The following is an 8,291-nucleotide window of genomic DNA, read 5'->3' as shown; positions in this document are numbered from 1 at the left end:
TTTCCATCCCTTCACTTTCAGTCTGTATGTGTCCCTAGGTCTGAAGTGGGTCTCTTGTAGACAGCATATATATGGGTCTTGGTTTTGTATCCATTCAGCAAGCCTGTGTCTTTTGGTTGGAGCATTTAATCCATTCACATTTAAGGTAATTATTGATATGTGTGTTCTTATGACCATTTTCTTAATTGTTTTGGGTTTGTTTTTGTAGGTCCTTTTCTTCTCTTGTGTTTCTCATTTAGAGAAGTTCCTTTAGTGTTTGTTGTAGAGCTGGTTTGGTGGTGCTGAATTCTCTTAGCTTTTGCTAGTCTGTAAAACTTTTGATTTTTCCATCCAATCTGAATGAGCTCCTTGCTGGGTAGAGTAATCTTGGTTGTAGGTTCTTCCCTTTCATCACTTTAAGTATATCATGCTAATCCCTTCTGGCTTGTAGAGTTTCTGCTGAGAAATCAGCTATTAACTTTATGGGAGTTCCCGTGTATATTATTAGTCGTTTTTCCCTTGGTGCTTTCAATAATTTTTCTTTGTCTTTAATTTTTGCCAATTTGATTACTATGTGTCTCGGTGTGTTTCTCCTTGGGTTTATCCTGTATGGGACTCTGTGCGCTTCCTGGACTTGGGTGGCTATTTCCTTTCCCATGTCAGGGAAGTTTTCGAATGTAATCTCTTCAAGTATTTTCTCGAGTCCTTTCTCTCTCTCTTCTCCTTCTGGGACCCCTATAATGCAAATGTTGTTGCATTTAACATTGTCCCAGAGGTCTCTTAGACTGTCTTCATTTCTTTTCATTCTTTTCTCTTTATTCTGTTCCGCAGAAGCGAATTCCACCATTCTGTCTTCCAGGTCACTTATTCGTTCTTCTGCCTCAGTTATTCTGCTATTGATTCCTTGTAGTGTAGTTTTCATTTCAGTTATTGTATTGTTCATGTCTGTTTGTTTGCTCTTTAATTCTTCCTAGTCTTTGTTAAACATTTCTTGCATCTTCTCGATCTTTGCCTCCATTCTTTTTCCGATATCTTGGATCATCTTCAGTATCATTATTCTGAATTCTTTTTCTGGAAGGTTGCCTATCTCCACTTCATTTAGTTGTTTTTCTGGGGTTTTATCTTGTTCCTTCATCTGGTACATAGCCCTCTGCCTTTTCATCTTGTCTATCTTTCTGTGAATGTGGTTTTTGTTCCACAGGCTGCAGGATTGTAGTTCTTGCTTCTGCTGTCTGCCCTCTGGTGGATATGGCTATCTAAGAGGCTTTTGCAAGTTTCCTAATGGGAGGGACTGGTGGTGGGTAGAGCTGACTGTTGCTCTGGTGGGCAGAGCTCAGTAAAACTTTAATCCACTTGACTGCTCATGGGTTGGGCTGGGTTCCCTCCCTGTTGGTTGTTTGGCCCGAAGCAACCCAACACTGGAGCCTACCTGGGCTCTTTGGTGGGGCTAATGGCAGACTCTGGGAGGGCTCAAGCCGAGGAGTACTTCCCAGAACTTCTGCTCCCAGTGTCCTTGTCCCCACGTTGAACCACCGCCACCCCCCGCCTCTCCAGGCGACCCTCCCACACTCGCAGGTAGGGCTGGTTCAGTCTCCCCTGGGGTCACTGCTCCTTCCCCTGGGTCCTGATGTGCACACTACTTTGTGTGTGCCCTCTAAGAGTGGAGTCTTTGTTTCCCCTAGTCCTGTTGAAGTCTTGCAGTGAAATCCCGCTAGCCTTCAAAGTCTGATTCTCTAGGAATTTCTCCTCCCGTTGCTGGAACCCCAGTTTGGGAAGCCTGACGTGGGGTTCAGAACCTTCACTCAAGAGGGTGGACTTCTGTGGTATAAGTGTTCTCCAGTCCATGAGTCACCCACCCAGCAGTTATGGGATTTGATTTTACTGTGATTGCGCCCCTCCTATCGTCTCATTGTGGCTTCTCCTTTGTCTTTGGATGTGGGGTATCTTTTTTGGTGAGTTCCAGTGTCCTCCTGTTGATGATTGTCCAGCAGCTAGTTGTGATTCTGGTGTTCTCGCAAGAGGGAGTGAGAGCACGTCCTTCTACTCCGCCATCTTGGTTCAGGGCCTCCAGCCTTCTTTTGATTCATGCTTGAATAGCATATCTTTTGCTACGTTCTTATTTTTTTAACCTATTTTTGTATTATATTTAAGGTGGGTTTTTTTTTTAAGGGCTTCAAATGCTTGGCTTATTTATTTATTTATTTATTTATTTATTTACACTGCACCACCAGGGAAGCCCTAGGTGGGTTTTCTTATACTTAGCTATATTTTGGTGTTGCTATTTTATCCAATCTGACAATCTTTTAATTTTCTGTTTAGATTATTTATATTTAATTAATGATATGCTTGGATTTGCATATAATGTGTTATTATGTGTTTTCTATTTTTATTTTTGTTCTTTGTTTTTTCTTGTTTTTCTGACCTCTTTTAAAAAATTTGGGTATTATTATTTTTTAATATCTAATATTGGCTTTTTAGTTATACCCTTTTCTTTAAAATATTTTAGTGGTTGCCTATAGTTTACAATATATATCTTAATTACTCAGAGTCTACCTTTAAATATTTTACTGTTTCACAGATACTGTAAGGACCATACAGCAGTGTTTTTCCAATTTTTTTCTGTAACCCTTGTGTTATTGTGGTGCTATTTCACTTTTCTACACACTATAACCACATAATGGAATGCTACTGTTTTTGCTTTAGATTGTCTGATCTTTTAGAGCATTGAAAAATAAGAAAAATAAATTTTGTATAGTTTTAAATTTATTCCATTTCCAGCTGTTTATTTTTGTGTGTGTGTAGATCCAAGTTTCTTCCTGGTGTCATTCATATAGATGTATATATATATAATAAGAACTCTTTTAACATTTCTTTTAGTTTAGGTATCCTGGCAAAAATGCTGTTTTTGTTTATTTGAGAAAAATATTTATTTCTTTTTCATTCTTGAAAAATATTTTCACTGGCTGTAAAATTCTGTGTTGACATTTTTTTCAGCACTTTAAAGAAGGCATTCCATTGTCTTTTGACTTGCATTGTTTCTTATTAGTTGTCTACTGTAATTCTTATCTTTGTTCTTGTCTATGTAATATTTCTTTTCTGTCTGGTGGCCTTTGAGATGTTCAAAATTTTTTTTGTTGTCAGCAATTTGAATATGATAAGCCTAGGAGTGTGTGTGTGTGTGTGTGTGTGTGTGTGTGTGTGTGTGTGTGTTTGGCTTGTTTCTTTTGTTTCATTTTTGTATATATCCTACTTTGGGTTATCTGAGCCCCTTGGATCTGTGGTTTGGTGTCTTTAATTAAATGTTATGTTCTCACAAATCTTAAATGCTCTGTTCTGATTTTTTCTTCCATTCTGTTTTTTTCTCTTGTATTAATTTTTTGTTGAAATCTGGACATTTGGTGTAAGACAGTTGCAACTGAAGTAAATAGATTTTTTTGCCTAGAAATGTGTACGTTTTTCCTTCTTTTAAGCCTTCGGTGTGCTTTTGAGTGAGTGTGGGCAGCAGCTGATCTAGGTTTGGGATTGCAGTTCCAATGGTTACCCTCATTGCACCACAGGCTTTACATTCTAGTAGATTTTACCTTGTGTTTAGGATGACGGTAGTTTGCCAGGGTTTTTTTCCCCTGAATGTTCTACCCTCAACTTCAGATCTTCTGTTTGTGCTATGCATTAGCGAGAGTTTCTGTTCACATTCTCTCCCAATCTCCTTGCAGTCTATTATTTTTACTTGATGCTTATTATCTCTGTGGTGATGGTTTGGGGGATTTTTTTATAGTTCTGAATAAGCTTCTGTTTTAGGCAGGCATTATGTTCCTGGGTCTCAGGGATGACTTTATCAGTGCTCCTACTCCACCTCCAGTTGTAGGTCTGGCACTGGCTTGTATTCCTCTTCCTCCTCCAGATGTAGAGGTTTTGTCTGCTCTTTCTTCCCCTAGTTTTAGTGGCTTTTCATTAGTGCTCTGAGGGTGAACATCTTTGTTGGCCTTCTCCCAGTATTGGAAAGCATTTGTTCTGTAGGGGGAAAAGAAGAGGGATCTGGGTGGGCACTTGTAGTTTTTTTTTTGAAGTGGCTGTTGTTACCTTCCTCCATGCCTACATCATGAAGAATGGTTTTTCTGGACTCTCACTAATCATTTTTTTTTTATGAGCAAGTAGGTCAGGACAGTGGAGAAGAGCCTGAAATGCTGTGAATTCCTCTTATGTGTGTGTTTCTCCAAGATTTTTACTCTCTTGCTAGCCCACATTTAACATTTACCAGTTTATTAAAAATTTTGGCTGAGTTCTTACTCGTCTCTGATAATGTGTGTGCCAGGTAAGAAGAGCTCACATCCTGTTTCTCCTTGCCGGTGCTGCCTGTTTTTCCTTAGATTTTAAGTTAGAGTCTATTGCCCTACCACCTCAGCTTTCTAGTGAGTTGAAGAAAAGTTGGGAGTTCAAATTGTCCAGAATTTTCTTTGTTATTTTTATTGTATTAAGGTTGAGAGTAATGCTCTTTCCGACCTTATATGTCTCAAGTAAAAGCTGGCAGTACCTATCCATTATGTTTTAATGGGAGAATATGAAAATATGGAATTTATATTCATGCACTGTATTCACAAATTACCCAGGCCTTGGGTTTAAATAGCTCAAGTGTAAATCCCATTATAACATACTTTCTGCATTCCTATATCCACCTTTTCATCACTGGTAAAGTTGGAGTTGTACAAGACTGGTATAAGATAATAGTAGCTGAAATATACATAGTGCATATCACATGCCAAACATTATTTTTTTAAAATTTTATTTATTTGGCTGTGCTGGGTCTTTGTTGCGGCACACAGGATCTTTGTTGCAGCATGTGGGCTCTTAGTTGTGGCATGCAGGCTCTTAGTTGCGGCATGCGAGCTCTAGTTCCCTGACCAGGGATTGAACCCAGGCCCCTATACTGGGAGCATGGAGTCTTAACCATTGGACCACCAGGGAAGTCCCCCAAACACTATTTTAAGCATGTTCTACATATTAATTCATTTAATCCTCATGACAACTTTAATTTTACTGATAAAGAAATTGAGGCACAATGAGATTAAGTTAGTTGCTTAATATAGCACACCTTTTAAGTAGTAAATTTGGGGTTTGAATGCATGTTTTCAATCCCTAAACTCAATTGCTTCTCAAGAAAAAAGTATAAAAGATTAACAAATTAGGGTAATTTAGAATTCTGAAGAGCATTTAGTCCTGCTCTTTCCCTTTACAAATGAAATCATAAACAGATTAGTTAAAGGACTTATCCAGGGCTAGGCACACAGTTCGTGGCTGATTTAATATAGAATCAAGATCTTCCATTTCTCATCCTATTTTTACTTAATAACATATGAATACAAATGGGAATACAGTTCCAGTGCTCCTGAAACTTATTTAAATTCACCTATTTGATTTTCCTTTATTTTATTGGGAAGAAATGTGATCCCTTGATTTTCTTCTAATTTATGTTGCTGGGAGGAAATATACTCAAATATAGAAACTTAACCCTTCTAGATTTTCTAGACTGAGATTCATTTTTTAGTTATTTCTCATTTAGACTAGAATTTATTTATAGTTTCAGCTCAAATGATGGAGGTGAAGGTAATTTTCAGATTGCCATTTAATTATATCACATTCACTTACATGTGCCAAAAACAGAACACATACAAAGTTATAATAGCCATCCTTGTTCAGACAGGAAAAAAGTAATTACCCATAGATTGGAATTTTCTGTCAAAAGGTCTTTCACTCTAAAAAAAAAAATAATAATAAAGGGCTTCCCTGGTGGCGCAGTGGTTGAGAGTCCACCTGCCAATGCAGGGGACATGGGTTTGTGCCCCGGTCTGGGAAGATCCCACATGCCACGGAGCGGCTAGGCCCGTGAGCCATGGCCGCTGAGCCTGTGCGTCTGGAGCCTGTGCTCTGCAACGGGAGAGGCCACAACAGTGAGAGCCCCGCGTACTGCAAAAAAAAAAACAAAAAAAGGTCTTTCACTGTAGATGTTTGTTAAGTAATATGTTTATTATAGAAGCCATTTGTTCCTCAGGCTTTTTCCATAATAACGAACTCTTATTAGTCTTCTGAATGAGTGAATCTTAAATATATATTTCATTCATTTTCATAACCCTATTCCTAACTCTTCCCTTCTACTTAATATAGTGCTTAGGGAAATTCACATACCATTTAAGGACAGAGTTTCCATCTTATATTCTTCCTTTCTCTTTCTTTTTCACCTTTCTATGCTTACATATACGTAGGAGAGTATAGTGGGACAGGTGTCAGAAAACTTAGTCATGTTTTGGGACTTACTAGCAACTTGGCCTCTGGCAAATATATTTGAGCTTCTGTTTTCTCACCGTAACCTCATGTTACATGAGAATCAAATTAGACCATTTATCACCCATAAGCACTTACTGAACTTCTATTGTATGCAAGACACAATGGTGGGGACTAGGGACACAAAGTTGAATAGGAAATAGCTGCTGCTTCCCAGTAAGTTTATGTTCTGATCTGGGGATTGACCTGTAAATAATTGTGATATTGTGATATGCAACCAAATGTCTGAGTTTAATATAGAAGAATCATACATGAGAGAATCAGAAGATTCCCAGGGGTCGGATTTAAAATATGAATAAAAGTCCATCAAGCAGGTGAGGGGAAAGCATTCCAGGCAAAGGGAAAAAGATTTAAATATTTTCTAAGTTTGCATCAAGAACTGGTACAGGCCCACATATGTCTTTATTTTTAAGAAACTATATATAAAGGATTATGAAAAATGTGATTTGAATTTCGAAAACCATCTTGTTATCGTTGTTGTTAATAACCTTAGAGAAATGCTAGTTTTAAATTCATGAATAAGATACGGAGATAGAATGACAAATCAAGACTAATTAATTATAAGAAATTGGATCCTCTGAGTTTTCATTATCTTGAGCCATGTTAATTAACATTTCATTAACTACCCTGACAATAAAATAATCACACAATTAGTGACCCTATGAGCTCATAAAAACATAACAAACACAGGGTACATTGCTTAGAATGTCAAGGTTAAATAACTTAATTTTGGATTTGCTGGCATTATAGTCAAAACCCACACAACTCAGAAAGAGCAAGCGATAGGAAAACTTACTCAGATTCAGCATGGCTCTTTTTATCCAGTGTGTCAAAGACATTTCATAACATTGACTTCTAGAAAATAATTTCATATACTGCCTCCCTAATTTTCTAACATGACTGAATTCCTGTTACTACTACTCCCTTGAATAATATCATTGGTAATACTCTGGGCAAATTTCGTCTTCAGAGGTTAGAATTTACAAAGAAAAGTACAAGGCAAGATAGTTAATAACGTATGTAATCCAATGTTTAAAGGTATACTAACAATCTACAGAATCTACTGGTGAAGCTTAAAAGCACAAGAGGACAATTCATATGACAGTAAACCTTAAAATAGTATGTCAGTGCATGGAAAAAGAAAACGTGATTTCAAAAGGAAAGGGAAGGACAGTAGAAAGCATCCAAGGGAGAAATAGATCAATAGTCAGATAAAATAATAGTCAGAAAATGTAGTTTTTTTGTCAATAGCAACAGAAATATACTAGATAATCAGGTGTTAATGACTTCGTAGCAAGGAGGTGTTCATTTCTATAAGGCAAGGCATTTTATGAAGTATTTTCTTCTATTTATTTGTCTTACTATATATTCTCTCACTTTGAACCTAAGTAGGATAATTTTTATTTAGTTCTTCTAGATAACTATATGTTATGCAAATGGAGTTTTCTTTTGAAATGTTTAATTAAAACCCAATCTTAACTGAACCAAATATACTATGTTTCTTTGGTTGTTTAGGGTCACCAAAGTACTGCCATTAAAGATAAAATTCTACTGCAATAAAAATTTAACCAAAATATGTAAAAATTTAATGAAGAGAATACATCATAATTAGAAAAAAGTAAAACGTTTATAATACTAACACTATCACACAGTTATCTTAATATTTGCACATTGCCTTTTGCATGCAGCCATATCTTTAATATAATTGCAGTCATAATATGTATCCTTATAATTTTGTATTGTGAATTACAGTCTCTTTCCATCTCATAAAAAAATTCAAGTCAGCTTACAAAGATGTGCATAACAGAACAAGATAACATTAAATAAAAAACAGTAGGCAAAGAAAAATTCAGGAGAAAGAGAAGGGTGGGAAAAATAAATGTGTGAAGTAACATACAAAATGTATGCCATTAGATTCTAAATGTAGGCCACAGAGTTATCTTTTTTTAAAGATTTATTTATTTATTTATTTATTT

General features: G+C 36.6%; 1 protein-coding gene across 1 annotated transcript in view; it reads left to right on the top strand.

The window, feature by feature from the left end:
- The window catches only part of GPR158 (G protein-coupled receptor 158), a 333,029-nt gene that overhangs the window by 89,663 nt on the left and 235,075 nt on the right, over positions 1-8,291 (top strand). The window lies entirely within an intron of this gene.

Source organism: Physeter macrocephalus, chromosome 11 (genome assembly GCF_002837175.3).
Source record: "Physeter macrocephalus isolate SW-GA chromosome 11, ASM283717v5, whole genome shotgun sequence".
NCBI lineage: Eukaryota > Metazoa > Chordata > Mammalia > Artiodactyla > Physeteridae > Physeter > Physeter macrocephalus.
The sequence above is the reverse complement of the archived record's forward strand: the minus strand, read 5'-3'. Positions and strand labels throughout refer to the sequence as shown.